Source organism: Balaenoptera physalus (assembly GCF_965194825.1).
Source record: "Balaenoptera physalus genome assembly, chromosome: 2".
Taxonomy (NCBI): Eukaryota; Metazoa; Chordata; class Mammalia; order Artiodactyla; family Balaenopteridae; genus Balaenoptera; species Balaenoptera physalus.
The window spans coordinates 72,307,516-72,335,411 of record NC_138883.1 but is presented as its reverse complement, the minus strand read 5'-3'; the positions used below and the strand labels follow the sequence as shown (position 1 = coordinate 72,335,411).

The following is a 27,896-nucleotide window of genomic DNA, read 5'->3' as shown; positions in this document are numbered from 1 at the left end:
TATGCCCATCTTCCAAAATAAGGATCTAAATACGCAATCATCTGCACTCCAAACATACCATGAACCACCAATGTTTGCTAATTCCACTTTAAGAAGGACTCCAGGGCTTCCCTGGTGGCGCAGTGGTTAAGAATCTACCTGCCAATGCAGGGGACACGGGTTCGAGCCCTGGGCCGGAAAGATCCCACATGCTGCGGAGCAACTAAGCCTGTGTTCCACAACTACTGAGCCTGTGCTCTAGAGCCCACGAGCCACAACTACTGAAGCCTGCACGCCTAGAGCTGGTGCTCCGCAACAAGAGAAGCCACCGCAATGTGAAGCCCGCGCACCACAACAAAGAGTAGCCCCCCCTTGCTGCAACTAGAGAAAGCCCGCGTGCAGTAACAAAGGCACAACTCAGCCAAAAACAAATAAAACAAATAATAAATTTATTAAAAAAAAAAAAAAAAAGGACTCCAAAATCTGGGCCTTGCCCTCTATGGCCTTATCATCTTTCTCCCGGATCTTTGCAAAGGGACCCCTGCCCCCACCTTGGGTCTTCCCATCACATACTGGTCTCCCTTAATCGACTCTCCATTTTTCCCTTAGTTCTTCCTAAAAACAAATCTGATCACAACCATTTCTGTACTTATAAAACTGCATGACTCTGCAATGCCTTCACGTTCTGGCTCAACCCACCTCCCCAGGGTAGACCTGCTCCCTGGCAGACCCATGCTGTGGTTGGATAGCCCACCTTCTCAACCTTCTCTGCACAAGCCATAACCTCTCATAACCCCAGGCCTGGCTTATGACTTCCTTCTCCTGGAACACCTTCCCTCCCATTCACTGCTTCCAAAACTCTTATCCTAGCTGAAACACAGCTAAAAGCATTACTTTTCTATGACATTTCCTGAGGCCTTTGGCGGTAGTGACTCCCTGCTCCTACCTCACTCTGTTCATGCATTTCTTATGACATTTATGGAATTATTTACTGCAATTTAATACCTCTCTTATATTATTCTACTTAAAACATATTAGGGCTTAACAAATAAAAGGCAGGTAAGAGGCAAATAGAACTGAGTTTGATGCCTACTCACCAGCCAGTAACGATGACTTGATACAATCTTGATGATCCAGTTTGTTGATTTGCTGAAGGTTGATAATAATACCCACATATGGGTCTGATGTAAGAAATGGCAATGATGTATGCAAAGTGCTTCACACTGCGTCAGCACCATTTATCAATCAATAAACGGAGATGTTCATCCGTGTATTCTCAACCTTTAAGTGCCAAGCCTATTTCTGGAAATGAAAATAATATATGTATTTACTCTTTATAAACTTGGCTATGTAAAAAACATATCTTCTTTTGTTTCTTCATGCCTGGCTAACCTCCCCAGTTCCAATTTCTGCTGCTGGTGACTGTTGTGATAACTCAGGGACTTTCTCGTATGAGAAGTAGTATTTTGGAAACTACTCAGTCTATTCAGGATTTTCTACCTGACCCACTTTCCCTCCCCCCAGGGCAGAGCAGAAGGGTTTATGTACTCTCCAGGCATCTGAGAGATATTGAATTTGTATGCCTTTTGTGCTTCTGTCTGCCTTTAGTTGAGGTGCAGCACTCCTTACCTGGTCTTGGACTTTAGTCTCTGGCCCTGTTATATTCACTACTGATGTACTTAGATGACAGAAAGATCAGTGGAAACCCTGAGTAAATTTGAGAGGATCTCAGAACAGAAAGAATCATAGTCTGACTTTCCAGGCTGTATTTCCCCTGGAAGACTGCAAACTAAGTCCCATTTCCACATGAATGCTGGAGGCTAGAAGTCTGAAATCAAGGTGTCAGCATGATTGGTTCCTTTTGAAGGCTCTGAGGGAAGGATTTATTTCAGATCTCTCTCCTTGGCTTGTAGATAGCTGTTTTCCCTTTGTGTCCCTTCACATTGTTTTCCCTCTACGTGTGTCTGTCTCCACGTCCAAATTTCCCATTTTTTATAAGGACAACAATTATATCGGATTAGTGCGCATGCTAATAACTTCATTTTAACTTCATTGCCTTTGTAAAGACCTATCTATAAGTCAGGTCTATCTACACGTAAAGTCTTAACTAGGGTTTAAGACTCCAAATATATCTTTTTTGGGAGGGGGAACACAATTCAACCCATACCATTTGGTTACTCTAACTGCATGTTCTTCATACTGACTGCTCACCCTCTCAGGAACTACTACACCCTCCTGGTGTACACAGGATTGTGAGGCTTCACTAAGGCACATCCCTAACTATGCCTTCCCTGGCTATTGGTCTTCTATTACTCTGGAGTGACGGTGAAACTGCTGTTTTCTAATGAGGTTTGCAGTATCCTGGAGGTGAGACAGCCTGGAAATCAGATCATAGTTTGGTCCTCTCTGCTCTTCTGCCCTGGAGCTTTCCCAAAGGTACCCAGGTTTCCAGTGGTATTTCTGTTATCCCACCACCTCCCCCGGGTTAAGACAGGTGAAGTTCTACACCCTGCTCAGGGAGCCAAAATCATCTCTACACCAGTCATGTGCCTCCAATTGTCTCTTTTCTGCTGGGGAAACTCTTATCTCTGTTTGAGCAGGAAAAAGAATGACTATTTTATTGTTTCTTCTCTGTAATATAAGTAGAGCTACTCAAAACTTATTATGGACAAGGAAAATTAGGCTACTTGTTAAAATTCATATCTCTGTCCTCGTCCTTGAAGACTCAGTGCAGGGCTCCACAACCTGCATTTTTATGACATATCCTAGGTGCTTCTGATATACATGGTTTGCAGACCATGCTTTGAGAAACACTGGTTTTAGTTATAAACTCATGCTCTGAATATTGTTTCTTAATATGTAAAACTAAGTGTTTGAAATAAGAAAATGAAAAAAGAAATATTTTCTTTCTTAAGTGCCTGGCTCTTGATAATAAAAGCCATGACTTTCAAGATCATTATTCTGCTAGAGATTTTCAAAATCTATCTAAAAAATTTAAATCCAATAAATTGAACCTTTGTTCTTTTACATTAGCTCTTCTTTCAGTTCACTGTATACGGTAAGCTCTTCCTTCTGCTTGAATGGTGAGAAAACATTGGGGAAAAGGGTTTTTAAAAAACACATAGCTAATTATTGGATATTACTATGTTACATTTATGCCTGTGTGTGCATGTAGTGTGTGTGTGTGTGTGTGTGTGTGTGTGCGTGTGTGTATGTGTGTGAAAGAGAAACAAAGTGGAATTTGGGAATGAATGTGAGGTACAGGATAGAAAGAGAATTGTATGTGAAAGCAGTCACAACTTATTTGGAATCCTGGCTATGATATTTCTCATCTGGGTCCAGAGAGAAAATCATTTGATTTATTTCAGTTTCAGTCAGTTTCCTTCCACATAACTACAAGATTCTTTCAGAATACAAGTACATTTCATTTTATTTATATTCTTTAATCTGGCACACTGCAGAGGAATTGTCATTATTTGTTGAATGAATAAATGGGTGATGTCATTTCTTTCAATGAAAGGCAACAGAAGAGTTCTTTTTACTTCCAATTAAGTTCTGTTCAGTCAGAATACCATGTTTCAGGAATGAGCCTCAATTTGGCCTTAACTTCTTTTCAGAAGCCTCATGTGACAGTCTTTAGGAATATGCTGACTTTCTGGCTGCTCTAGCGAACATATTTTTTCTCCTCTGAATTTCAGTAGAACTTGCTTTTTGCACTCATGACTTAACATGTGGCATCTGTTACCTTATTGATTTAGGGCATGTTTTGTGGATATGTCTTTTCTCTCTACTAAGTGCTCAGCTTCTTCTTGGCAGAAACCACATACACCTGTGTTTCATATTACCTAACAAAAGGCCCTTTACTTAGTAGGTGTTGGACGTGTTATTGTCCTTGATGATGACAGTGATGACAGTAATTTAAACAAGTGAACACAATTCTTTAACAAATTATGCTGATATAATTCTCTCAGAAGACGAAATCCAGACTCATTCCAGTTCAATGGCTTGAAATAGGCCCACAGCTAGGAAGAGGCAACGAATTAAATCTTCAGATTCTGATTACAGGGCTGTTTCCATTACAGCATGATAAATAAGGTCTGTTTTTATAAAGTTAGAATGTTTGACATGAAGGTGTTAGGTCTGACAGGATTTTTTTCTAATAGGATTGAGATATCCTTGAACAGGTCACCAAAGTATGTTGTGTCATTTACCTTCCCTTTATGATTTTTACAAGGAAGATTGATATCTGCCTTTCAGGCATGGTCTAGGCATTGCTCTGCAGAAGTAGAGAAATTAACTAAATGTGTCTCAAGATTCCTTTTGGTTCTGTACTCTTCTAAATTGAAGTAATATTTAAAATACTTTTCAAACTCTGAGTTCTATCTTTCCCTGGGCATTGTGTAAATAATATGTGAGTAACAAGGTGAAATTAGCACTGATGAGTCAAAGTTGGGAGGTCAGGGAAGGCAGAATCAAGCGAGCCAGAAGAGCTCAGTATACGTGCACCACTATTAATGGAATGAGAAGGAATAAAAATATGTAATATTCCTCTTCATGCTTGGGCACAGGATTTTGAAAGCACTCTGGCATATTCCAGATATTAAACCCCAATGAATAGGAGTTTGTGGAGGTCTCAGGGAACCTGGAAAAGTCTTGCTTGTTCGCTTCCGTCAATCTCCAATCCAAGTTGTGTTTTCCCCACACTGAACATAACTTCATTTTAAAATCTCAACCTCCTTTTCAACTATTTTTACTCATTTGTTGTATTGCAGATTACAATGGCCAGTGTTCAGAAAGGGTGAGATCAGCTAAACAGTTATCATTCTATGTAGCAATTCCAGGAGTTCTGAAAAGCAAAGCATGTGGAACCCCATTAGCAGACAAAGAACACAGGACTGAAAGAACCGAAGGACAAATCGTTTATTTCAGTACATCTTGTATAGCAACGCATTACCAGAGGCAATGGGTATGAAAGATAAGATGAAACATCAGAAGTGCTAAATGATATTCATTTGCCATCTTCACCAAAATAATAAGACTGCATGGGAATTTTTTTTGATTGTCAAAGAGAATTTGAATAATGTGATTTTTTTTGACCCACAATCTAAGTCAAAGCCTCATCCCAGCAGATAATAGAGATGAGATGAATTGGGGACTACAGCCAGATACAGAAAGAAAAAAAAAAGGCAGAACCTTTTAAATACTAATAGATGAAACAGGCAGTTCAATGCAGATAAATGCAGAATAATGATGCTTTTGATGGGTCTTTATCACAGAAGGCCATGTTATTCAGAAATTATGAACCATAAAAAAAGGAATTTCAGTCAAAAGACAAGTCTGTTTGTATTATCAATGAAGGATAAGAAATAGAAAGACAAAAAACCAAATAGGAATGCATAGAATGATAACTGCTTGATAACTCTATCAGCCGTCTCTATGCTTAAAAAAAATAGAAGAACAAAAGATTACTCCGAATAAAATTCCAAAGACTGTCCAAAATGGCACAACTACTTTCACTTTGGAAAAAAAAAAAGAAAGAATGGTTTTTGTGGAAAATAAAATAGTGGTCAGTCTAGCATCCACCGAAGTCAATTTCAAATGCAGATTTTCACAATATTTTCTTACCTCAAAGGGCATCTGAAGTATATTTGAAGTGATATTCTTTAATGTGGATTGGTGTTCATTTTTTTATACTAAAGTACCTCAATTTACACCCAGATGGGCTCCTGAATGTTTTGTCATTAATTATCACATAAAAAGCTTGCTGGTGATTTTTTTTTTAATGTAAAATGAATCTGAGCCTCTGATAGATATATAAATAAATTTGAACTTTTGCTATATATTTTTTATTAATATACCGTGATGAATCTTTGACGGGTAACCACTCTTATACAGTAAGAACCAATATTATTTGGAGAAAGATTTTAAAAATTGGTCTGCAGGTTGTCTTAGTCAAATGAGCCATGGTTTGAGAACCAAGAACCCTAAGTCCTGCCTTACCAGACTGGCTATATAACCCTGGGAAAGTTCTAGTTCTCTGCCACATTGTCTTCAAACAAAATAAGGAGGCTGAAAAAACTTAACACTAAATTGTTTTTAAAATTTATTACCCTACATTTTATTGCTGGTATATTTTTTAGGTCTTCTTTATCAGTAATTAATCCTACTTTTCAAATTTATTCCAACTTGTCTCCTAACATCAAAAGCAGTTGTCTTTTAAAGCTGACAGGTGTGGGGGTGAGACGAATTCTAATCACCCAAAGGGCTTTTCCAGCCCCCTCGCCCTTTCTGATCTGCCTCCAGAACTCAGAATCACTGCTGCCAGGGGATGTAGTGTTGATGAGCCTCTTTCTCCTCCCCCAGGTGTGCTGGGGTGGAAAAAGATTGAGGACCATTGGTCTAAGTCCTTCAGAGAGTGTTTTCTGAGGACAGAAGTGCTTGTCAGGCATATGCGTTAAAGGAAGCATCCCTTCAGGGAGATGTTGTCTTCTCAGCATCACTTTTACCTCCCATGACTCCTGCAGCAAGTCTGAGGACTGACATCCAACAGCTTTCTTTTTTTAATGGTCTGATTTAAAATTCTGTGTTATTGACATTGATCCTTTCTTTTTCACTCTACATTTTATGTCTTCTCAGTTTCTAAGCTGCCTTAAAGATGCCATATGTCATAATTCTTTTGCTGAAAGCAACAAAAATGGAGTCTGGTTAACTTTAGCAAAAGGAAATTTATGGGACAGATGTAGTGAGCTCACAGAATGTATAAGAGCCTGAAGACCTGGGCTCTGAAAGGACAGGAACCAATGCAGTGCTAGGAAAAAAGAGCAGGAACCACAATACAGTCGTCCCTCAGCACCATGGGGGATTGGTTCCAGGACCCTCGTGGGTACCAAAATCCACAGAGGCTCAGGTCCCTTATATAAAATGGCACAGTACAGTTGGCCCGTGACATCCACCAATGGGGAACCTGTGGATATGGAAGGCCAACTGTGATAGCAAGAGCCTCAACTGTAATAGCAAGAGACTTTGATCTGGAGGCTGGCTCTCAGATAGAAGAGAACTCCAAACATTTTCTGTCTCTTTATCATGTTGCTCCGATTAGATTCCAGGGAGTGAACATTCTTTTGGCCTAGCTAGGCTCATATACCCATCTATTGGGTAAGGGAGAGACGTTCTTCCAGTATTCATTGGGAAAAAGATAATTCCAAGAAAGGATCCAGGAGTTCTGTTAGGAAAGGCATGCAAATGCTAAGCAGATACTAAAAGGACAAATGCTCGTGTATGTTCATATGTGTATCTTTCTCCTAGTTATGGCAAAGCTGTTTTTGTTTTAATAATTTATTTTTATTTATTTTTGGCTGCATTGGGTCTTTGTTGCTGTGCGCGGGCTTTCTCTAGTTGCGGCAAGTGGGGGCTACTCTTTGTTGTGGTGTGCGAGCTTCTTATCGTGGTGTCTTCTCTTGTTGCAGAGCATGGGCTCTAGGCATGTAGGCTTCAGTAGTTGTGGCACATGGGCTCAGTAGTTGTGGCTCGCGGGCTCTAGAGCGCAGGCTCAGTAGTTGTGGTACACGGGCTTAGTTGCTCCGTGGCATGTACGATCTTCCCGGACCAGGGCTCGAACCGTGTCCCCTGCATTGGCAGGCAGATTCTTAACCATGGTGCCACCAGGGAAGTCCCAAAGCTATTTCTAAGAATAGGCACCTATTCCACATTTTCTGTTGACAAGCTGGGTTAGTTTCTCTACTCACCACTTCTTTTCTAAAAGTATGAATTGCCTTCATCTATGATCCCAATTTCATCTGGATAGCTGTTTTTCTTAGAAAAGTACAGGTGTACCCCCAATGAGAAAACTGCTATGTAACCATGTTTAAAATCTGTTCTCTGCTTATGGTCAGAAGATTTAAGATGTTCAAAAGTTAAAGGCAAACTTCCTTTAAAAATAGAAATTATTTGATGAAATAGCACTTTTTATAACCCCTAAGGATATTACTGCATGCACTGATACATAAGGTAGTCTCAAGTTGTAAGTAGCATAAAGGAATATGGTATGTGGGTAACATAGAATAGGATTGTTATGTGGTATTTCCAGATGGGCTCATACATTATCCCATGTCTAACACTTTCACGAAGTGATGGTGTTTCTCACATGCTTTCTGATTTCCCTTTGATAGAAATAGTCTGGCATCTTTTTCCTTCATCACCTCTGTCCACCTATTGAACTTTATGTTATCTTTTCCTACCACTACTACAAACAATCTCCACGGGATTTAGCTATTTTTTAAAGGGCCTCTGTGTTTTTCATGGGACTCTATTACTTTCTTTGATCACCTAGTCCTTTTTCTTACCTTCGAGATACCTTCTTTTGTAAAGACTCATCTAGTTTGTACTCAGCACAAATCCAGTCACATAGAAAACCCTATTCAAGTGAATCTGACCACTAATTTCCGTCAAGATTCTGGATAGCCTTAAGATTGGAATTTGCTAACTGTTGATAGGAGTCTGGTGAAAATAATAATATGAATTCACCTGATACTGGATTCTTCAAGGATTAATTATTTGGTGGGGTTTCCGTCCTTTTGCTTCTATCCTTTGACCATTTCCATTGATCAGATGCTCTAGGGGTGGAAAAAGAAGGTGAGATGAAATTCAAGCTGGTTTGTTTTGTTGCTTAACTGCAGCTCTGGTTAGGGAGAAAAAAGAGGTTTTGTTTAAGACAGAAGATGAAATGTAGAAATTATTGGCTCAATTTAAACTAGGAGATTCGCTTTGGAAATTGTTGATTTATGTAACCCTTGCTTCCATTTGCATAGATAATTGAGTTAGCTTTATAAGAGTTTAGAGTTCCCTCACTCACAGATATTTTATTCATGGGTTACTGCCCTTAAAAATACTTAACCATTAAAGGAAGTCTTCTAAAGGAAATTCAACCTCTGAAATGAGGTTTACAACCATTACATTGAAGATCTGAGAGGCACAACTTGCCTCCTTCGGTTTAATGATGATGTCATTGTCTTGGTCACAATCTCTCTTTTGTTCATTTAAATGGCACAGGAACATAAACAGGATTTGCCATAGTGGTTTGCACATTAATAAGCACAACATAAGACCAAATTACAAGGCTGTACTCTTCCTCAAGCTGTTAGCTCACTCTAATATTTTTCCGTGGCAGTGACAGATGCCCTGGTACCTATATAACCTCCAGAATAGGAGTTTAATGAATATAGTATTTATACAACTTTGGAAGCCTTGAAATCAGTGAAATTCATTTCTGTGATTCCTTAGAGTGAGAAATTAGCATTTCTGCAAAGACAATAATTTCCTAACATTTTACCTCATATCTTATGTAAAATCTCAGGAGAACTCTGTTATTTAAAAAAAAAAAAAAGAAAGAAAGAAAAGAAAAAAGACAGTCCAAACAGAGAAATGTAAAAGAGAAGAACAAAATAAAAACCACTTTCAATGAACCACAATACTGCGCTCTCTGATGAACGGGGAAAAGTTTCAGCCCTCTAGGTGCTTTTAATCCCCCACCCTGTCATTGCCCTGTTTGTCAAACAAAGCAACCAACTGTTGAGGTGGAAGCCCTGCTGGGAGTTTCCACAAGTTTGATGATCCAAGTGATGTAACATTGTGAGCCAAAACTGCACTGGCAGAACATTATCATAATAGCCCGACCTCCTGAGTTTTTCCTGATTACCTGGATCTTACCTCCCAAAGGGAAAATGACTTCAAAGACTGAAACTCTTGCCTGAGTTTTTCAAAGATTCAGCAACTTGAAGCTACAGACTCTCCAGCTGGTTTTCAACATGCACAATAACGCCAGAAAATGAGCTGAGTCCCCTTTAAGAGTCCAGGAGGATCTGAAGACAGCACCCTCACCGCTGGCCTCATCTTCTTAACACAGAGACGAACGCTGGTCTCTTGTCATTTTAGGTACCAGGAAGAGGAAGGCTACAAATTCCTTTTTATTGCCTTTGCCAGGTGTTTTTACTTAAACATATTTAAAAGGGAGCCTTGGCTTCCAAAGTCCATTTGGAAAGCCAAACAGATTAAAAAGAGTTTCAAAACATTGCTAGCCCAAATCCCGTTGAATCTTTTAATTAGTCTGATGTTATTTTTAGACTCTCTCTAAGCTCCATAATTGAGCCCTTTGCAGTTGTACAAACAAATAGAAACCTTGTAAGATTTTGAAATTCATGATAGAAGTCAGCTTGGAAAACTCAGTCATTGAATATTGTAATTTGATTGCCATCTTATTCTGATTGGACCCTGGTTTTGCATTTAAATGAGTTTATATTATTCGAAATGCAAAACAGCATGTTATCTGGGGTATTTTGCAAGAACAGACAAGATTAAAAACATCTAATGTTCCATTTTATAAAAACATTACAAAATGGAAGTGTAGAGCTTTTAAAATTTCTTATAGCTTACAATAATTGGACATTAATTAATCCTAAATTACAAGACATTTCTGTGGAAATGCATATTAGATCCTTCTCATCAGTACTTAGCACATTCATTAGTATATTATTTTTGTTTGGGATACTGAAGGCACTAACAATTTCTTCCTAAAGCAGTTGCTGTTACAGAATTGACTGCTGCTCACGTGAGTTTAACACAATAGATCACCAATTACTGATTTGCAACAACTGACCTCGAGTATCCAATTAAAAAAAAAAAAAAAGCTGCAGCAGAAGCTGAGGCAAGCTGAATTCTTGAATTAGGGTCTGTGTCAGCTTGTTCCAAGCTTTGATTTTTGTCAGTTTGTTTTTTTAGATGGCTTGGAAAGAATTTTCTGATTCTGTAACCCTTTATTATTATTCTCAACTGTGGCAAAAGTCTTACATAGAAAATTGTTTTCAGTCACAGCATCCAAAAAAGAAGATTTCTGTTTGGGAAGAGCATCTCTGTATTTGATTGTTTGACTGTCTGAAGTTTCCACTACATCTGTTCTCAGACACATGTAGTTACTTATAATCTGTTATGCTGAATTTTTTTTTCTTCCTTCAGGATCTTGCTGACGAAGTCTTGTCAAAACAGGACCTTAGATTTATCAGTGTATTATCCAGGTCTTGGATATAATTTTTAATTATTCAGATATTATATAGAGTTGTAATCTGTGAATGAAAACTTTGTGTGGGATTTAGACTGTGAGACAAAGATATTCTTTCATCTATTTCATACTCCTGAGCTCAAATCCAGGGATGGAGGAACAGGGGTTCCTAGTGGTCTTCAGGAGTAAGAATGATGGAAGAGGGCAGCAATGACAATGCCTACAACAGTGGTGCAGATAGCAGAGAAACGGCATGACTCTACACCTGCCCTTTTGTCAGGCCTGTGCCGGCACTGTGTTAATTCAACCTCAGTCCAGCTCTGATGGGCAGTTCTAAGAGTTTTCATGAAATTTTCTACCCTCTGTAAAGTACACACAAGTACCATTGCCATATAATCCATTTGGTGAATTCTGTCAAAGTAATTTTGATTTCTGAGATTCTAAGATTAGTAAAGTCTGCACTTAAACCTTAACTTTCAACCCAGTGGCCACAATGCATGAAACACCAATTTTTTAAACTAGGAAAAGTCAAATTTTCTCAACGAAAGTAAAGCTTAAAATCAAACTGTCCTGGTTGAAAGAAAAGATACTTAAATTTTGAGAGCAAATCTAAACGATCATTCTGCTAAAATAGGGATCATGTACCAGATCTGGACAGATTTTGGCTTGAGGGAGATGCTATACAGGCCCATATCTTATGGATCTTATTATATGTGAATGAGAGCTGCCAGCTTCATATATGGCCCTATATGCTCAACCAACCAAAATGATATAAGAATTAATATATTAGCTGGTACATCAAACTGTTTCCTATTTTTTTTTAATTGGAGCAGAGGAAAATATCCTCTTTTCTCTGCTGGAAAAAGTGAGAATATGTGAACCCAGACTTCCAGTGGCCGTGATTCAAGCATCATAGATAAAGTTGACCAGAGAAAATATAATTGAAGTGAAAGAGAAGTATGGGCCAAGGATAAGGAGCAGTGCTATCTGAGTCAATTGTTCTGGTTGTCCCAGAGTCACTACTTCTCTTCCCCAGGCTTACTTATTTTTGCCAATAAATCCTCCACTTTAGCCTAAGCTTGTTTGAGTTGTATTTATCTCACTTGCAAGGAAGAATGATCCCCTCTAATACACAGAATTCATTTCTCCTTTCTCTCCTCTTAGTGGGAAAGGAGTGAAGGGAAGATTGGCCATAAGGTATGAGTATTCTCTGAGCTCATCCAGAAGTAGAGGCAGAAGATAAATGTGCTTAAGTATCATCTCACTTGTCATATGTCAAACACAAAACCGCTTTTCTGTTTTACAGATTCAGCCACATTCCTGATTTTAATCTCTTACTTATTTGAGGTTTTCCAGAGTATACATCTAGAACATCCTAGGCTCCTAAAAAGAGATTTAAATGTTCAAACTGAGTACCACATGGCAATGTGGCTAGTTAAATGTGTATCTTGCCTCCTAAAGAACATTTCAAGACTTGGGCACTGATTACACAAGGGGTGCAAAGGCAAAGGAAGAATCAAAATTCATTATGGGTCTGCATGATTAAGAATGTAGGACAAGAAGCCAAAAATAGGATTTAGGTAAGAAGTACCTGAAAAAGTAATGGAACCAAAATGTGATGGTATCATGAAAGTTTTTGTTACAAAGAATTTAAAAAGAAAGTGATAAACATAGTGTGCTAAAATGCACATGTTTAAGAGGAATAGAATTTAGAAAGTTTGGCTTTGACAGTTGTGACATCATTGTTAACTTTCAAAAGAGCTTCTTTAGACATGTGAAGCAGATGAAAGTCAGACTACAACAGACAAACAACAAATAAAAACAGAAGAGAAAAATGGGAAGAGAAAAATAAAAGAGACACAGAGAGAAAGAAAGATCCAGAAAAAGGTCCTAGAGATTATGGGATAGGAAGGAATTAATGAACAATTAGATCAATTACACGACAAAGAAGGACAAACAGAAAAATAAAGGAAAGTAATAATGGAATGATATTTTGAAAAGGGAAATAGGGAATTAAGGGAGCTTGAGTTGGGGTATCTAAATTTCACAGGTGGGTTAGGTCACCTAATGTGCCTGAGGAGGATGAGTGTGGAGTGTTGGGGAAACTAAAGATCTTAGAACATTTTGGGGACACATGTTGTGACAGAGTCAACAAGAATTGACTGAATACTCTCATCACTGTATGTCTGTGAAGGACCAGTTACTATTTTATAACATATGTTTCTTTAGAAGTAATAAATATGTCTTTAAAACTTTTTCCAGTAACTAGTGACAGTCTAGGAACTTGGCCAAGGGAAAAGGAAGATAGCAAAATGTAAGAATTCACTAACGTGGCTGACCATGGGGTTCAGGTTTGGTAGTGAGGTAAACGGAACAAGAAGGAGGCTAGCATCTTGGAATTAGAGAAACAGCTTGAGGTACTGGAGGTCACCGATTATTTATGTAACTAAAAATAGGTTGAACTTCTACGGTGTCAAGTAGCATGCTTAGGAATTGGGGTAACAATGTTGAACAAGATGGGTTTCCACCCTGGCAGCCATAATTTAGTTAAAGAGATGGCTATGTACAAAGGCAGAGTGATTCAGTAGAAGTGAAGAACTGGGAAATAAGGAAGAAAATGGTGGTTATAGAGAAGGAGCCCAGAGTTAGGTATCTGGGAAAAAAAGCTAAATAGTAAGCAGATTTTAGGTCTCCATTTTAATTGTATATACAGTATTTGTGTAGCTGGTATACATCAAAAGAGAGTTGGGGGCAGGGATGGAGGGAGGGGGGGCTTTGACTTAGAAACAAACACTCTCTTTTTATTGTTGTTCTTGTTGTGACCACAAAAAGAATTGGCTCCAAGTCATTTTTGGCATTCTCATTCCTTCTACTCTAAACTGAATTATGATCCAATGTCAATTTCTTAATCCATAAATCTGGCTTGACATTTCATGTGCTTCTAATAGATGGTACTAGAAAAGCTATTTCTGACTTAAGCTCCATAAAGGAAATGAGGAAAATGCAGAGAAGGCTTCAGGCTAATCTGTAAAGTAATTTGAGGCCTATGCCAGAAAACTCTTCCTCAATTCATCTCAGTAGGTGATCTGAAGAACTGTCACTTCTTTGTGACCCACAGAGGTCTGAGACCACATTTGAAGTTCAAATACAATCAACTACATTTCTGTGTCTATAGAACATCAGTGGAAATTTTTGGAAAGTAAAACAGTTAAACCAGTTGCATGGCATCATATAGCCAATACTACTCACCCCTACTCACTGCATCATTTGCACTTTGTTCAGTTTTTAAAAAGCTAAATTCAGGTGTATCAACTTGGATATGGACAAAATTTAAAGGCAAGCTAAGGCTGCAAACTCAAATATCTATGAGGGTCAAGCAATTGGTAGAAGTGAGTGAAGCAGATAAAGCAAAAGCTGTATGATGAACCCTCTCAGCCTCCATGTTCAACTGATGTTAGGTGGCGTGATGACTGCGGCAAACTGGGTAAGTCTCTGGGCAGCTGCCAGTCAGTAATAGCTTATTGTTCCCAGGGGAAATGTCAGCCCAGTGTTGCCACATCTTCCAATTTTTTCCAGAGAGCCCAGAAAACAGAATTTTTATTTGTAAACTACTGATTTAAAAAATTGGCTCCTAATTCAAACAAAAGTAAACTATAGGCTGAACAAAACCTACCTGTCAGCCACATTAAACTTGTAAGTGGTCAGTTTGTATTCTCTGCTTTAAAATTCAATTCTCACGTGGATGTTTGGATATTGCACGGCCATGGCCTAAAATCCTGATGTGCACACTCAGGTTACCTCAACCAATCTTGGATGAGCTACAGGGGAGGTAGCCAGATGCAAGGGATAATTTGTTTGTTTTTTTTAATGTTGCTTTTAAGGCTCTTCTGTTTAAGAAACTATCTCAGTATTGTGTATATAGGCTCTTGAGATGCATAGATCAATTGTAGAATGGCTCTGTTCCAAACATGTAACAAAGACAGGTAATTTCTGTATTCATCGCCACCTCTCTGGAATTGTTTTCTCCTGTTGCCTTGGTTTCCATTCTGAAAATCAGAAGCATTGAACACCTCTCTCCTATTTATCTTCAGGGAGGGGGTGGAAACAAACTCTTCTGCAAAGGAAGTCACTACAAAGTTCAGTCCACTAATGTTCTTATACTAAGAGTTAACTCAGCCCCTGGCCTCCAGGAGATAATAAAAACATGGGTTCCTTAAGCCTGATCATCCTTCAAGTTCTTCTAGCTCAGTCTCCTCATTTCTTAGATAAACAGAATTGAGGGGTGGAAAGTCTTAGCTGGTGGGTTACCAGATATCAATTCCACAGACTCTCATATGTTATAAAATTAATGCTCCAAAGCCTTCTGAAATCATCTGCTCCTTAGGTAGAGTAGCACTTGGACCAGAACTCATTTCTTCTAAGTCACAGCCTGATGGTCTTTCTATAGTATTCATGGACCACCAACAGGCTTCTCAGCCTAGTTTAAGAAGCTGCAAATAATTGGTTGCATATCAGTTGCAAATAATAGGAAAGATAAGCTCAAAAAGGCTTTAAAAATAGAAGCAGTTTGTTGGCTCTTTAATATGAAAATTTCAGAGGTAGGGTGGACTTCAAACACAATTTGATCAAGCTCTAGCTCCATTTCCTCCATCATGATGTTCATGATCAAGATCAAGATCATCTTTATCACTATCATAATAAATGGTTATGTTTATATGTGCCAACCACTATTCTAAGTACCTTATAAATATTTACTCATATACTTTTCACCACACTCCCATGAGATGGGTACTGTTATAACCGAATTTAATGCTTGAGAAAATTAAGGCACTGAGAGTTTAAAGACCTGCCCCAAGTTTGCATTGTAGGGCCAGGATACGAATTCAGGCTACTGGTTCCTCAGCCCTTGCTCTTAACCTCTGTACAAAGATTCAGATTGAACTGGTCAAAGATAGTCCTTAGGGATCAGTGTTTTTAAAAATATCCCCCAGGTAGATTGTGATGTGCATCCAGGGTTGAAAACTAGTGCTGTTACCCAGTGGGTTAAGGGGTGGAATTGATGTTGAGGAGGCTATCCCAAGGTCCACTGCAAGGAACACCATGTTGGAATTTAGGCCTAACTTCGGCTCTGTGATGCTCACATCCCAGTGGAGAAGAGGAGTAAACACTATCCACTGATGGAAGAGACTTCCGGATGGAACTGCTGAGCACTGCTGAACACAATGACTGGCCCTGCAGGGATCCTTTGCCTAAAGAACTCAAATATTACAGCCACAGTATGTTTTCAGGGTGTCCATTACCTGGGTATTACAATTTTTGTATGATGGCAGTCAGAGACTGATTATAATTAGGAAAGAGGGAAGAAATTCCTGAAGAAATTCCTGGGGATATGTGCTTCACTATAGATCCCCTGCCTCTAACTCTCGATGCAGAAATCTTTGCAAGAGTACTTCCGTGGATCTCAATGACAACAATTAAGCTTGAAGAGCATGAGAAGACATTTTAATCAGGAGCTAATTAAGAACAATGGGGGCATATGTATCATTGATGTGTCTCAAGTACTCTGACTGATCTGGAAATTATTCCATTAATATATGGATGTAAACAGACACCAGCATTTTCTCAGGATGAAGCAACTGCACTTTGAAGTTTCCACCTCCAAATCTGGCTTTTACTTATTAGATGACAAGTAAAAAATGAGCAACATTTACCTTCCTGGGGAAGATGTCAGGTGCTGGTTCCACATTTTTTGGGTAGGACAGTATCAGGTGTAATAAATGAAGCAATGGGTGTCCAGAAACCAGAGTGTTATTCATATTTAACTAAGTGTTGCTCCATTATAAAATAAGACTAAAAATATATCTGGCCATAAACACAAAGGGATAGATTCTGTGAGTAATAGAAATAACAAAAAAACAAAAAATGAAAAAGCCAAAGTAACAATCATAATATTATGTGTAGCTTTTACCTTCTGTTAGTGTTGGACACAATACAAATACAATATGGTGTTTTCAGGGCGGAGGAAGTTCTTCTCTTCTCTTTGTCATATAGTCTCTGATTAAATCAAGCAATAGGTCCATACTGTCTCCCCTTACCAACACAATTGGGATGTTTTCTTCTGAATTAGTTTGGAATTTTTTAGTCCATGCTCTCTCAGGAATCATGCTTGCTGATCAATGGTGCTTGCTTTGTGGTCCCACTTTCCCTGGTCATGCCTCCCAAAGAGATTGTCCAGGGAATTTCATTCTAACCTTGTTTACACTGCAGGTAACAGATAAGAGAGATCCTCATTACTTAAGGAGTGAATTTTTCAAATGGAGAATTCTACCATATGACTTCCAACTGGCTTCCCAGAATTTTCTTCCAGTCCCTTCTCAAATGAGCATTGAAGTATGTGTCAGGCAATCTGGGTTGTAATCTCAGCAATGCCAATGTCTACCACTACAAGTTATTTAAACTCCTCTGAGCTTCAGTTTTCTTGCTTCACAAAATGAAATATAGATGAGGTGATTTTAGCATCTTTCAAAATTAAAGTTGTTTGGATGCTATTTATTTTTCCTTCTGGCTTGCCTGTCTCCTCTTCAGTCCCTGACTGTCATACACATTTTGGTTTCCATGTTTTACCAGGTCTTTTTGCTCAGGCAGTTAACTTTTCTCATATTCCTTGATGTATTAATGTTCTACCCATTCTTTAAAGTTCTTCTCAAGTCCCAATTCCTTCAATAAACTTTCCCAATCTGTGTGTGTGTGTGTGTGTGTGTGCGTGCACACACGTGTGTGCGTTTGCATGTAAGGTCAGGTGGGCAGGGCAGATATGTGTTGGGACACATGCCAGGGTTATAAAGATGAATGAGACAGACTTGATTCTGCCTTTCATTGAATTGCATGACAATAGCGAACATATTTTGAGATGACAGTGTCACTGGCAAATCCCACTAAAATTCTTGGGAAATAAAAATAGAATCCGGGTAATAAAATAAAATCTAACTTTTTCTTCCTTTGTGCTCTGTCTAGTTTCACTTGCTCATAGGGTACCACGTGCAGAGGCCTTGCACCTGGCACTTCAGACCAGAATTTCTAGTGTGAAATGGCTGCACCCAACACTTCCGCTCACAGACCATGTGCAGAAGCGTTGCGCGTGACACCTCAATTCAAGATAGCAGTGGCAGACTGTGTGCAGAGATGCTGCTCTCGGCACTTCAATTTGGAGCTCTGTGAGCAGCACAGCTGTGCCTGGCCAGCAAGAACTCTGCCCCCTCCCCACTGACAAGAAGCCTAGAAAGCAGTCCTGCCGACAGCCTTTTGGGGAGAGCGTCTACTCTAGAGCACAAGCTTGCACGTCTCTATTCTTTGGTCAAAGAATAAAGCTTCCCTTTGCTTCTGAATTGAATTCGGTCTCGTTCTATTGGCTTGAATGACACTAGGCAGAAGGACCCTTGTTAGGGACTGACTCAGGAGGGTTGGTAAAAAAATTTCTGGTGACCCAGATGGGATAGAGCACGGCCTTTTCCACCTGCACGTACCCACTAGGCTCTGAACTCACCCCAGCTTCAGATGGAGGATGGCAGAGGCTCTGGGAGGTTTGCATGAGGATGATTGACTCTAGTCTTTGACTTCACTCAGATGCGGTAGAAGGGCAGCAGCCTTTGGACAAATTCAGAGCAACTTGTCCCAGAAACCTGATACCCAGGTATGGTACACACACAGCATAGCCTGCAGAGCAATCTGGACTGCATCCCCTTGAATGGATCATATTGTGGCATCATTGGGGATCAGAGACCGAAACTCACATGTGCCTGCCTGCTGCATCTGGCTGGCTTTCCCGAGGTGCCAGATGCTGGGGACGGGCGGGACCTGTGGACAAGGGGGAGCCGCAGCAGTCTTGCCCACTGTCTCGCCAGTAGTGCTGTCCTCTGGACCCCTGTACAAGGCAGTAGTGGCCACACCAGGGCTGTTTGCCCTCCTCACCAATGTCCAGGGGTCAACAGTAGCACTCTCCATAGTCCCTTTCAAGTTGGTAAAGGAAAGTGGTCAACCCTGTGAGCCAAGAGGCAAGGTAGGGAAAAGGCCCAGGTAATGAGGACTGCCTGACAGAACGGAACGAGGACGCGCGATCTGAGTTCAGGAAAAGGCATGAGGGATGCCTGAGTGCGAAAGGGTCTCAAGGTAGGTAGGCAACCGGTAACTTGACCTCTTCTGGTCAGCGCTAGTTTCTCTGAAGTGGGATGGGGAGCCCTGTGAGCCACTCATAAGATCAGAAACCCCATTATTGGGAAGCCCCATGAGCTACTGGCAAGAACGGGAAACACCCACCGTGCAACCTCTCCTCCCCGCTCTGCCTGTGAGGAGAACCTTGGGTGATTCTTTACTGACCGAGGTTCCATGGGCTCTCCTTCCAGTATCAGCACAGAATACCAGCCGCCCCAGCGATCTGTTGAGTACCCCATGGGAATCCCTTTTGATTTTAGCTTTCATCTGGTGGGAAGTCTGAAAACTCCTTTTCAGCTGAAAGGAGGAAGGAGAAGACCCCTGCCTCAGACAGATATGACACTCCCTAACAGACCAAATTGGTCAGGAATTAATGTGGCTAAGCTGCTCTGGCCCAGATGTGGTCCTGCCTAACCTCCTGTGGGACATTCTGAGTAGGGAGGGACTAACACTCTCAAGCACAGGCCATTACAAATTCAAGGTGAACCCCAGTTATATCAGGGTCCACACCAACATAGATGCCTCCTATTTTGGTCTTTTGAGGAATCCATTAACAGTTTGGGGCTGGTTCCAAATTTCCTGAACCAGAAATCTTATTTGGGTCAAATCTTGTGGCATTGGCGTGCCAAGAAATCACTCTAACCAACCCCCCTTGATAGCTGGAAACAAATCCATAACAGAACATCTAAGGGACAGAGAAACAAATGTCCACCATACTGAAGGACTGACCAACCATTAGGGTGCATCCTGCACAAATGGAAGTTTTATGGTTATCACCCCCTGACCCCCAAACATTTTAATCTTCCTGTGTAATACAGTCTGGCCCCAATACTGGCTAGGAGATGAGGAAAGTTGGCCCATCAATGGGTCTCTAAATTACAACACCATCTTATAACTGGACTTGCTATGCCAGAGACAAAAAAAAATGGGATGAAATTCCCTATGTCTAGTTTGTTATGGCCTTATATCAGAACAAAGACCTTCAAAAGGGATGTGGGCTCTCCTCCACTGAGGAAATACCAAAGGAGACTAAGAGCTCTCTACTGGTCCTTGACTCTTCCCCTGAGGACCTCCTTGATCTATTCCTTAACCCTCCTCCTACCGCTCCTGCCCGACCCTCTTCCTTCATATGTCCCGATTTGGGCCCCAGGCCCCAGGGGTTCCCTCCATACAAGCCCCCTCCCCCAGAACCCAATCTGGCAAGTACACAAAGTGGGACTCATTACCAGCCAGGGCCCACAACCCTGCAGGAAAAGCACTCCCTTTGAGGCAGGTCCCTGATGGAGAAGGAGGGCTCACCCATATATATATTCCATTTACCACTTCTGATCTGTATAACTGGAAAAGTCATAATAAGGGGCTGAGGGAAGATCCCGAGGTGTTCCTGAATCTGATTAGGGGAATCTTTCAGATCCATGACCCCACCTGAGCTGACATCTAGAGCCTCCTCAATGTATTCCTAATGAGGAAAGAAAAGACTACGGTCTTTTCAAAATCCTAAGATGAAGCAGACAAAGAGAACAGAAACAATGCAGGTCATGCTATTTTTCAGACTGGGAAATCAGGAGGTCCCAGACAACGAACCCAATTGGGACCACTGAGACAATGGAGAAGGGGGTGAAAGACAGAGGCTAACCCATTATAAAAATATGATCCTGAGATCCTAAAAGGAATCCAGGCAGCAGGAAAGAAACTTGTCAACTGGAATACGATAAAGGAAATCAATCAGGAGCCAACAGAAACCCTTTGGCATTCCTAGAGTGCCTCAGGGAATGTCTTTGAATCTATACTTACACTGACCCTGAATCCTTGGAAGGGAATGTAATCCTGAGATCATATTTTATTTCACAAAGTGTCCTTGACATCAGGCATAAACTTCAGAAACTGGAAATAGAACCAGATACCCCTTACTTCTTTCCTAGCTGAGGTTGCCTACCAGGTGTTTAATAACCAAGATATACAGGAAGTCAGAGAATAAAAAGGTCTGGAAGCCAGCTCACCAATTGACTGTTGCCCTCTCACATCAACTGGTTAGCATGGGAATCTGAACTAACCGCCCATGGAGACCCTCAATGTCGGTATATGGCCCCCAGCCCCCATCGAGGGATAGCAAGCCAAGGAAACTGGGAGCCAATCAGTGCACCATATGTAAACAAGAGGGACACTGGAAGAGAGAACGCCTTTGCCACTCCCAAAGGGGGATGGAAATGGCAAATCCTGGCCACCACCCTTGAAGGCAGATGGTCCAAACAGATGAAGAATGAAGGGGCCAGGGGGCTCCTAACCTGGTACTCCAACTGACCCCCAAGGAGCCTCAGCTGACATTGGACATAAGAGTAAAGGCTGTCGAATTCTTAGTTGACACTGGTGCCATTTACTTAGTTCTGAACACTAAATCAGGAAAATCCAGTCACGAAAGTTGTAAAATTATGGGACTATCAGGGAAATCCCAAGAACAGGCATTCATACAGCCATTAGAATGTAATCTGGATGAACACATGTTCACCCATTCCTTCCTTCCTGTATATCCCCGAATGCCCTATATCCCTGCTAGGAAGAGATAAATTTGTGGCTACTATCCACCTAATGGGAGACAAATTGGAGACTAGCATCCCCTTAGACAAAGGGCACAACATGATAATGTTAATGTCTGAGGACAAACCTCCCCGACAGAGCAAGTCAATCTCCCTGGAATAAATCCCAAGGTCTGGACTCAGGGACAGGTGGAATGAGCTGTAGGAGTCAGTCCCGTGTTAGTCCATTTAAAACCTGGACATACATGGCCCAATAGAAAGCAGTACCCTCTCCGTTGGGAGGCGTTATTGGGCATTGCCCCTGTTATACAGGGCCTATTTGACCAAGGCCTTATTTGACCACGTCTATCAGCCTGTATCACCCCCATTCTTCCTGTTAAGAAACCCAGTGGGGAATACCAGGTGGTACAGAACCTCAGGGCAGTCAATGAAGCCACCGAGTATATATATCCAGTAGCAGCTAATCCCTACACACTGCTGGCCATTCTACTGTCCACGAGGACCTCGTGCTCTGTATTAGATTTAAAAGATGCCTTCTTCTGTACTCCATTAGCCCCAGAGTCACAGGAAAGTTTTGCTTTTGAGTGGCAGGACCCAAACATGCAACAAAAACAACAATACTGCTGAACAGTCCTGCTCCAAGGGTTCAAAAATTCCCCCACCATCTTTGGGGAAACTTTAGCTACAGACCTAAAAGATCTACATTTGGAGGAGGGAACCTAGAATGGAGACAACATTCTGATTGCCAGCCCTAACTAAAGAGACCTCTGATAGAAATACTAACCACCCTGAACCACCTAGTCAATAGAACATACAAGGTATCCAAGAAAAAGGTCCAAATATCACAAACTAGGGGGACCTACCAAGGCTTCATTCTCACAGGTCAGAGAAGCCTATCCCAGGAAAGGAAAGAAGCTATTTGCAACCTTGCCCCTCCTAAAACTAGAAGACAGTTTAGGGGTTTCCCGGGGATGGCTAGGTTTTGCCGCATCTGGATCCCTAACTATGGTCTAATAGCTAGGCCTCTGTATGAAAAGTTGAAAGGAAAGAATGATACTCCTTTTGAATGGAATTCAGAATGAGAAGGGGTCTTTCAAGAATTGAAAAAGCAATTACTTTAGGCCCCTGTCCTGGCCCTCCCAGATTTAGCTAAACCTTTTGACCTTTACATTCATGAGAGAAGGGGAATCGCCCTTGGGGTATCAGCTCAAAAACTGGGACCCTTTAATGGAGTGGTTGCTTATTTCTCTAAACAATAACATCAAAACGCTAAGGGATGGCTTCCTTGCCTACGGGCAGTAGCAGCTCCTACAACACTGCTTAAGGAGTCTGAAAAGTTAACCATTGGTCAGCCAATCACTATAGAGATTCCACACCAGGTTCAGGTTTTAGTAAGTTCTAAGGGAACACAGTGGCTATAGCCCGGAAGGTCGATTCAAGTTCAGGCTATGCTTTTAGACAACCCAGTGGCTACCATAAAAACCTGTCACACACTAAATCCTGTCACCCTGCTACCCACAGAAACAGGACCCCTGGAGCATCATTGTATAGAAACCATAGACACGATCTATTCCTGTCACCCCAGCCCAGGAAGTGAGCCTCTCCCAAACACCAAAGAGGAATGGTTCACAGATGGAAGCAGCTTTATGAGAGAGCGAGAAGAGTTGGAGGGATACACAGTGACCTCCCAGACCCAAGTCATAGAAGTTAGAAACCTGCCCCCGGGGACTTCTGCACTAAAGGTGGAGTTGACAGCCATCACCTGAGCCTTGGAGCTCAGGCCAGGGAGGATCTGAAATGTTTACACGGATTCCTGTTACGCATATGCCATCCTACACGTACACGGGGCTATTTAGAGGGAAAGAGGTATACTTACTGCAGAGAATAAACAGGTGAAACATGGCTTAAGCATATTGAAGTTCTTAGAAGCAGTTCAGCTTCCAACAAAGGTGGCAGTGATTCATTGTAGGGGTCACCAAAAAGGGGATGCAGAGGGAATAAAGGGAAACGACAAGGCAGACGCAACTGCCAAAAGGGTGGCCTCAGAACTGGTAACTTGGCAACTACCCCTCATACCTCAAAGGCAGATCCATCCAATTATTCCCCCATTTACGCAAAGGAAGAATTAAACAAAGCCTGAAAATGGAGCTTCAGTAGACATCTAGGAGGCCATGTGCGGCTAGTTAATGAACGTGGGTGATACTTCTTTCCCCAAACTGCGGCTTGTCAAGCCATCAGGGAGGCTCATCAGGGAACTCACTACAGGACGGAAGCCCTATGTAACTGGTTGGTTGAGGTCATGGTAACTCCTGGAATGAAAGGTATAATCGGTCGAACAGTTGAGACATGCCTCATCTGTACAATGAACACCCCCAATACCACACCACCCCTCCTTCCCAGCGGGCCCCAGACAAGGCCCATTCAGACCAGAGGGACATATCCTGGAGAAGATTAGCAGATTGATTTCACTGTCATGCCAAGTGTACTGGGCAATTTCAGGTATCTCTTGATGCTGGTAGACACATTTTTCTGGGTGGATAGAAGCATTCCCTGCTAGAACTGAAATGGCAGCTGCAGTGGCTAAGGCATTACTCAAAGAAATAATCCCCAGGTTTGGGCTCCCAGGATTTCTACAAAGTCATAATGGTCCAGCATTTGTGTCGCAAGTGACAAAGGGGATAACAGGTGCCCTGGACATAAAATGGACTGGGCACTCAGCCTGAAGACCCCAACCGACAGGGTAAGTAGAGAGATCCAGTCAGACCTTGAAAGGGGCCTTAGTCAAGCTATGTCAGGGAACTCAAGAAAATTGGATTATGTTGCTTCTGATTGCCCTCTTTCTGCGGTGGTTAGCTCCAAGGGGTAAGTTAAAGTTAAAAGCATTTGAACTCAAGTATGGTAGATCCATTCCGCAAGCCTGAGAGAAGGAACACCTTAGCTCCCTTGAAATAGGACAACTCAAGTATGCCCTCCAGGTAGGGCAATAATGGTAACTGCCGCACCCACACACCTGGCCCTCCACCCCTTCTGGCCAGGACACCAGGTGAACCTGAAAACCTGGAAAAGCAGCAGCCCACAAGGTCAGTTCACTCCTAAGTGGAATGGGCCCGACTTGCTGATCCTAACCACACATTCTGCCCTGAAGATGCAGGGATCACGCTGTGGGCAAATCACACTTGAATGAAGAGGGCTCCTGAGCCCCAACCTCTGGAGAGACAACCTGAGGCAATGGACCCCTTGACTACTCGTGTGAACCTCTCTCCGACCTGAAGCTTATCTTTCAAAAAAACAATAAAAATGTGACCAGGGATATTCAGTCATGGCATTGAGCCTCACCATCAGGGCACACTTGTGCCTACAGGCAAAAGACCTAGATACGTTCATTTTTAGGAAAAATTTGACATGTGACAATTATTCTCTTGCTAATATTTGGGCCATGTATCTTAAATTGTCTGGCGTCCTTTGTCTCCAAAAAGGTTACACAAGTGGTGGTCGCTCAGGGATATGAACAATCAGGGCTGAGGCCTGGTCACAATCCAACAGACGTAAAGGCAGCTGGGGAGAAGCTCTGTTCCTCCACCCGGGTTGTGACGACATCCCACATCAGCAGAAAGTAGTTACAGAAGACGAGAGGAATAAGGAGAAGGACAAAAGACAGAGGAGGGATTTGTCAGTGGCAAAGCCCATTAACAATTCCTGGGGAATAAAATTAGAATCTGGGTAACAAAATAAAGTCTAACCTTTTTCTTTTCCTTTGTGCTTCATTTGGTGTCACTTGCTCATAGGGAACTGCAGGCAGAGGCCTCGCACCCGGCTCTTCAGACCAGTGTTCCTCCTGCGAAATGGCTGTGCCTGGCACCTCAGTTCGGGGGTCCGTGAGAGAAGGGCTGCGCCCCCGACACCTCAATTCAAGGTGGCGGTGGCAGGCACTGGGATCTGGAGCTGTGAACAGCATGCCTGTGCACAACCCGTGAGAACTCTGCCCCCTCCCTGCCGACAACGACCCTGTAAAGCAGCCTGGCAGGCCCGGGGTCTCTTGGGGAAAGCGTGTACTCTAGAGCGCGATCTTGCATCTCTCCATTCTTTGGTCAAAGAATAAAGCTTTCCTTTTGCTTCTGAACGAAACTCGGTCTCCTTCTCTTGGCACAAGTGACACCAGGCAGAGGGACCCTTGCTGGGGACAAACCTGGGAGGGTCGGTAAACAATAGTTATCTCCACTTTTCAACTGAAAAAAATTAAGGCTCAGACAAGTTAAATAAATTGCCCAAGTCCACAGAGCTAGCAAACAGCAGAATCCAGGTCTCTTAGACTGCAAAATCTTTCCTTAACTGTCACGCTATGTAGCCCGCACACCAGGGAAAGGAAGTGGCAAAGTGCTCACACTTCCCGTTCCTGTGGCATGACCAACATTAGTCCCTAAGCTATTTCCTTCTGAGTCTGGCAAAGTAACGTAATCACTGGCTACACATTTTTCCAGGCATTTACTTCCAGTAGATAGGAAGTGGCACTTGAGGTGAACCTTTCAGTGTTTGCTCTTAGCGGATGTCTTTTCCAGAACATCAAGAATCATTGATGGAATAATTCATTGAGAATTAATCATATGTTTCATTTCACTGTTATTTAACTATTTCTGTTGTAGGATACATCTTATCTTTCAACAGCTTTTAACTTCCACAGGGACAGAAACACAATGTCTTTTTTTTTTTTTTTAAACTTTTATTTATTTATTTTTGGCTGCGTTGGGTCTTCGTTGCGCGCGGCCTTTCTCTAGTTGTGGTTCGCGGGCTCTAGAGCGCAGGCTCAGTAGTTGTGGCGCACGGGCTTAGTTGCTCCGCGGCATGTGGGATCCTCCCAGACCAGGGATCGAACCCGCGTCCCCCGCATTGGCAGGCGGATTCTTAACCACTGCCCCACCAGGGAAGTCCCACGATGTCTTTTAGAAACTCCATTTTACTTAACATTATTGACATGGATCGTGTGTGCTTAGTAAGCACTGTGCAGGAAGACTGTGCATGAATGAATGAATGCTCTCAGGCTGTTTCCATAGTGTAAGGAATGTCTGAAGGAAAGCTTTTCTTCCTGTGACCCAAGTCTCCAACGTCCGAGTTGGGGGATCAGATTTTTTTCCTGTCCTCTGAGCATTAAAAACGTGTGGAGGGATATTTTTTAGGGTTTTTAAAGAGAAGAGAAAGAAGACTTTGTCTTCTAACCAGTTAGATGTCAAATAACAAATGAAAACTGATGCTTGTCATTGAACAACCCTAGGAAAGTCTCCAGTGGTACCCAGAGAAGCCTTTCCCGCCGCCACCTCCTCCCCCACAGCAGACTGGATTAAATTCCCCTTCCTGGTTCTCCCATGCTCCCCAGTAAACACTGAGCGTCTCCATTGCCTTGTTTATCTTTGCACCACCCCCAGCATCCAGGAGTATCTGACACACAGAACTCTTCAATAAATATTTGTTGCACAAACGGATATATATTGCTGTAACTTCAGGGGCTTGGGGTATGGGCTGGGAAAATAGGCCTCCCACTTGATTATTAACGTTGTGGATTCCCTAATAATACAAAAGCACTTTTCTTTCTACAGTAAGAGATAAAAGGTAAATAAAAAGATTTCTGTCGGGGCAACATTTTGTGGGGACACAATTACACAAACATAAATGACTCAAACTCTTGCTAGAAATGAGAAGAAGGAAGATATAGGGGGTACTAGAAATGTGGAATGAGGTACTCTGGAAGTAGGGGATATTTATTGAATTAGTGGGGTGGAGACCCTGGAGATTAGAAGAATACCTAACAGTTATTAAGCTCTTACTGTGTGTCAGCATTATTCTAAGCAATATTTCATGGATTAACTTTCCATAGCTTTATGGATATTATAATCCCCACTTTATAGATGATGAGTTTGAAGCATGAAAGATTGAACAATGTACCCAAAATCACAAAGCTAGGAATTCTTCAAGTCAGGTTTCAAATCCAAGTAACCTGCCTCCAGCCCATGCCCTTGACCTCTGTGCTCTCCTCCCTCTGTAGAAAGCTTTTGCCTGTATCAGCATTCTGCCTAGAGCCAGCCCTTAAATGATTCCATCTGATAAATTCAAGGTTTCTATTCCTAATATAATAT

General features: G+C 41.7%; 1 long non-coding RNA gene across 1 annotated transcript in view; it reads right to left on the bottom strand.

Annotated features, from left to right (window-relative positions):
* Positions 1 to 2,752: 2,752 nt before the first annotated feature.
* The window catches only part of LOC309655147, a 49,231-nt gene continuing 24,087 nt past the window's right edge, over positions 2,753 to 27,896 (bottom strand). Inside the window, exon 2 of the long non-coding RNA XR_014260636.1 lies at positions 2,753 to 9,429. This is a non-coding gene — a long non-coding RNA (uncharacterized lncRNA). The remainder of the gene's footprint in view (positions 9,430 to 27,896) is intronic.